We start from the raw sequence: 5,696 nt of genomic DNA on the forward strand, positions 1-5,696 counted from the left end.
TCATAAGACTGCAAAGTGCTTTTTCAGTCCTTTGATCTGCTTGCTGCATGAGTTCATGCCTCTGCTCTATCATTCTCATTGGTTTCCTACATCAGAGTTGTAACTGGGCTCCATAGGTTTTAGGATCATATATGCTGTATTTTGTGTAGATACTATTTTTCTGGGGAAAGGGTTTATAACTTTCTATGATACAAAAATGGTTAGCAACTATAGCTCTGGATGTTTCTAGCTTTTGCTTAATCTTATTATTGGCTTCAGAGTCCCTTACAATTTTTTTTTCTTGTTCTTTCTTTTTTTTGCACCAGTGGTGGGCGTGTAATTTCTGGTTTGCATTTGACAACTGCACTCCTAAGTTCCTTGTTCTCACCTTAATGGTCTTTTCATTAAAAAAAAAAAAAAAAAAAAAAACTCTCCTACCAATTAGTCATATGGTATTTTAATTTTTTATTTTCTTTTTATTTTTTGAAGTACAGAAAGATAGAAAAAGGCAGAAAGTGGTGCCCACTCTGGAACTGACAGGCAGGGAGACAAGCAGCTAGAGACAGCAAGACACACAGGCATAAACAAAAGGACTAAGGACAGACAGAATGGACAGATGAAAGACAATGGAGAGGAACCTGTAAACACAGAAGAGATATAAAAACCAAACAGACAGAGAAGAAGGATGGCAAAAAAAAACAGACAGGCTGGCAAGGAGAGAAAGGATTACTGACACAGGCAGGCAAAATCACCAAGAGGGATGCAGACAGACAAACAGAAAGGGGGAGAGAGAAAGAAGGAAAGCAGGCTGAGAAAGAAAAATAGTAAGTACAAAAAAGAGATAAATTGATAATAGCGTTTTATACCACACATTGCTTTATAATTTATAAAGTGCTATCACATATATTACTGCAAGCAGACAGGGAGAATCCAGCAGACAGATGGGGTGATGGAGGGATACAAGCCAATCAGACAGAAGAGAGGGAGGTGGCCAATCAGAAAGAGGCTAGAATGGAGACCAAGACAGTTAAGAGGAAAGAGAACCAAGAAAAGAGAAGTAAGAGAGAAAGAGGGAAAAAGAGGAGAGAAACAGGCTGAAACAGTTAAATTCAGGAATACAGGCAGTGAAAAAGCAGAAATGAAAGAATAGTGCACTGTGTGTAAAAATTTTAGCATCATTTTTCTGAAGAGACCTGGATACAGGCTGTTGTCTCTGCTTACCCCAGGGAGTTATAATATCTCTAAGGTGACATGTGAGAGGAGTCAGAAGCAAGGATGAAAAAGGGAGAAAGTTTTAACAAGAAGCAAAATCTTTTAGACTAGGAGGAAGACAAACTGCTTGAACAGGTCTAGATCTAACAGCCTAAGGGTGCTGCTGAGCCTAAAAGGATCTAGATTCATATTCTTTTACAGAATTCATATAGACTTGGGCAAAGGAGAACGGGACCCTGTCTACTCCATGTGCATGTGAGCTCAGCATACAAACCATCTGTACCTCTTAACTGTTCCTATATTTATAAGGTATTTTTCAGTACCACCAATGGTTTCACCAGCAATGCTGTGCAGTCATCAGGATAACTCATGACGCAGAGCGGAATAGGATATTAGGAGACAGCAGGCCCTTCCTAAGGACACCTCAGGTTCTGGTAGTAAAAGCATGTAACTAGCAAGCAGTCAATCAAAAAGACAAGTGCCATAAAACAGAATCAAAAAGATAAGAAGCAAGGAACGACAAGCCCAGTGAGGTAGGAGGGAGTACTGACAGACTGACAGGAAGAAGCAACCAGCAAAACTGGGAGAGAATAAGGAAGGAGTACAGCAAAAAGCAAGCAGACATATATGTATAGGTTCCTCTCTCAAATAAGATCAAAGGAATGCACACTGACTATCTCTGAGGAGAGGAAGAAGGGGTAGGAGGGAGGCTTATGCTTACTCTTACACAGAATACTTTAAGTTCTATAAAAAATTTGTACTGTGTGTGCATGTGTGTACACGCATATGCTCAGTTGTGTCTGACTCTTTGCGACCCCAGAGACTGAGCCTGCCAGGTTCCTCTCTGTTAATGGAATTTTCCAGGCAAGAATATTGGAGTCGGTTGCCATTACCTACTCCAGGGGCTCTTTCCCACTCAGGGATCGAACCCGCATCTCCTGTGCCTCCTGCATCGGCAGGCCGATTCTTTACCACAGCGGGATTCTTTACCACTGCTTCACTTGGGACACCCTATTGTGTGCACTATTTAAAAGTTGATAGAAAAAAAGAACGAAAAAAAGCAAGCAGAGATGTGGACAATGAGAGCCAGCTAAGTAGATAGAAAACAGAAAAACAAAAAGACAAGGAGAGACTGGGAAAATGGCAAAAAGATTGAGGCAGGCAGACTATGTGAGGAACCAGAAATATAAAAAGAAAAAGAAAGAACAAACAGAAGCAAGCACAAAAAGAAGGCAGGGTAAGGGCTATGGCAAGAAGGCAAGTTTTGGGGCAAGGGGGTCACTGACAGGTCTGTGGTAGTGAGACCATAAACACTGATGGGATATTGGGATAGGGGAAGCCTAGGGAGAAAAAGCTGATAAACAGACATATTGAAAAGATAAAAGCATTAAACAGTGGGAGAGCAGCAAACAAGTGGGGTAGACAAGCAAGAAGATAGACATGAAGGGAGGCAAGGAGATAGCGTGAACTAAACAGGCATAAAGAAGAGAAGGAACAAGTAGAAGGGCAAGATAAGAGGCAAACCAAGACAAGGAACCATGGTAGGGCCTGGAAAGTAGACAAACCAAGAGACGGAGACTAAAAAAGTGATAGAGACAGGCAGGCGGGGAGACAGATGGCTACAGAGAGAGTGGTGGGCAAACAGCCAGAGAAGCAGACAGACAACCAGAGAGAGAAAGAGGCTGCCAGCCAGTCAGGGAGGAGCAGACAGGCAGGCAGGCAGACACCATAATAGGAGCAAGCAGGTAGGGAGGCAGGGGGAAACAAGGAGAGAAAAGAAAAATCACGGGGTCAGTAGGGAGAGAAAAGAGAACAGGAGATGCAGGCAGGCAGAGGAGGAGTTGGACAAGAGGGAGAATCAGGCAAATGAACAGATCCATATGCAAAGCACACTCAATAGAATGATGAATGTGTGTACAGGGATGCACATGGCCACCTTTAGCCACCCACACCTGCAGCTCATGGTTCATGTGGCAGGCAGGCAGAGGCGCTCAGCACAGAGGGAGAGGGTGCACAGGCGGAGAGACTGCGGCGCACCATGATGTGCAGGGCTGCCCACATGCACGTGGGGACACTCTTCCCAGACACATGCAGAGGGGCCAGAAAGAGGGGGAGTCAGGCACACATGAGGAAGAGGCATATGCAGTCAAGAGCCAGGAAGACAGACGTAAACAGAAAGAAGACAGAGATGGAAAGTCACTTAGAGGTGACAGGGCCTGAGCGTCAAGGGATGAGAAAGTCTCGATGAAAAATAAAGACACACATACACGGACGCCCATATACAGAAAGGAGGGGATACCCAGATGGACTACTACAGAGGGTCTGAGAAAGGAGACTTAATGAAATCAAATGGAAGAGAAATAGAGGAGTTACACTCAGTACAGGAATGATATGGGAGCTGAGGCAGAATTCCAAAGTTCAGGTTAAGAAGAAGATGGAAATCAGTGCTCAATAAAGTGCATTAGCTGGGGCTGAAGAGTGGCACATCAATAAAGAATATTTAAGCCTTGTAAGTAAAAATATACCTGTCACTATTATTTTCTGGTTGCTGCCTACCCACCCCTTCCTCTTAAGGTGTTTCCAAACCCTGCAGGGGCTGCTGAATGGCTGGCAGCTATACTCAAGAGATAGAGAAACAACCCAGGAGAGAAATGATTCCACAGGCATGTGTTGGGAAGCAAGGGAAAGGTCAAAGTGAGATCAAAAATATGGGAGGAAACTGGAGTAGTAAGAAAAAGGATGACAAGAATGAAACAGCATTGAATTGAGCTATCTGCCCTCCTTCTTTTGCAAGCACTACTCAACTGGCAACGTTTATTTCATGACTACTATGACCAAATCTCTGGATGAGAAAGCTACTTTTGGACTCCTTTTCAATCTTCCATTTGATTCCTGGTATCACTTTAAAGATAAACATTGGCGTATAGTGGGAAACCGTAGGTCAGAAAGTCAAATGAAAAATGTGAATGTAATCCCCTACCTCTTTCTTTTTTTTCAGTCCCAGTTACTTTTCTGTTTCTTGGTACCTCAGTTTCTTCCACTTTATCAGTGTTGGAGATCATGGAGGAAGGGAAATATACTGAAATGGTAGAAAAGAGAAAATAATTTCACAATCTTCAGACTTAACTCTCCTTTATTCTAAAAATCTGTTCTATTTACTCCTAAATTAATTTCCCAAGTCCGATGAATTTTATATTCAAGTAATTGGGGGAGGGCAGGATGAGGTAAAGGAGAAAAGAGTGAAGATAAAATTTACATTATAAATCACTGAAAAGGCTGGGCAAAGGGGAGAATCAAACATGGACTCCTTTGAAAAAAACTCAATCATCGTATCTATTCATATCTCTCCCCCAAAAGTCACTAGGATTTCTATCACTTTTTTAAAAAAAGAAAAAAAAAATCCAGTACCGCTTCTCACTTAAAAGATACCTACACAATTAAATGCGTTTTGACTTTAATGAGATATGTAGAAACAGAGTTATATATAAACATATATTTCATCTTTTTCCTTTTCAATGCCTGAAGGGGAAAAAAACCTTCACATCAAACCACTCCCTTCTGAAGTATTCAGAAAAAAAAAAAAAAAAAAAAGCTTTTCTTTAAGAGAAGGGAGGTGGGGAGGAAGAGACTAGTAAAGAAAAGAAAAAAATTAAATCTAGTTGGACTAGTATCTAACTAGTTAACCTTTAACAATTTATGCTGATGTCAGACTGAGCATGAGTACTGATTAATGCCCCCCCCTCAAATATTTTTTATAAGGGGGGAGTTAGTCACAGCAGCCATTTTTGTTTTATGCAGAAATCCTTCATGCCCCCCCCAACACGCACACACACTCACTCACACACACACTCAGTACACAAGGAAAATATCTCTATTAATCTGTGCACTAATCAGTTATGAAAAAAGGGAGAAATTTGTGGGTTTCTGGGTAGAGGCTTGGAGATGGGGGTATAACAGGGAGGAGAATGGGGGGGTGAAAAATGAAATATTAAGCCAGCCATTTTGTTTTAAAAGGGGATTTTTCCCCCCTCTCCCTTTCTTCATGGAGGGGGTGGCGGTGCTGGAGGGGGGGTTGTTTTAAAAATAATTTCCAGGCGGCCATCTTAGTGCCTCAGCTCTGAGAAATATTTCTGAGCGCCCCCCTCAGAATTTAAATATATTTAAAGCCACGAAGAGGGGGGTAGAGAGAAGTCGAAAACTTTTATATATATATATATATTTTAATCCCGCTCTCTTGTTCTCTCGGGAGGAAGAGAGAAGGAAAAAAAAAGTCCTCAATTTTTTTCCAAGAAAAATTTTTAGGGTGGTTTTGGCCCCCCTCGTCAGACGGCGGCCCCGAGGGGGGGTTTCGGAGGGGGGTGGCCCGGGGGTTTGGGGGGCTGGGGGAGGCGGTGAGGAGGAGGACGAGGACGCCGCCGCCGAGGAGGAGGAGGAGGAGGAGGAGGAGGAGGTGGTAGCGGTGGGGGAGGCGGGCGGGCGGTGGGTGGGGGGGTGGTGGGGGGGCC

The 5,696-nt window shown here is 43.0% G+C and overlaps 1 protein-coding gene across 2 annotated transcripts in view; it reads right to left on the reverse strand.

Moving 5' to 3' along the window:
• RNF227 (ring finger protein 227) overlaps window positions 1-5,696 on the reverse strand; it is a 52,016-nt gene that overhangs the window by 17,330 nt on the left and 28,990 nt on the right. For both annotated transcript variants that reach the window (XR_009491692.1, XR_009491693.1), the window contains exon 4: window positions 4,172-4,270. The gene's annotated coding sequence lies outside the window, so the exon portion shown is untranslated. The remainder of the gene's footprint in view (window positions 1-4,171; window positions 4,271-5,696) is intronic.

Source organism: Bos taurus, chromosome 19 (assembly GCF_002263795.3).
Source record: "Bos taurus isolate L1 Dominette 01449 registration number 42190680 breed Hereford chromosome 19, ARS-UCD2.0, whole genome shotgun sequence".
NCBI classification, from domain to species: Eukaryota; Metazoa; Chordata; class Mammalia; order Artiodactyla; family Bovidae; genus Bos; species Bos taurus.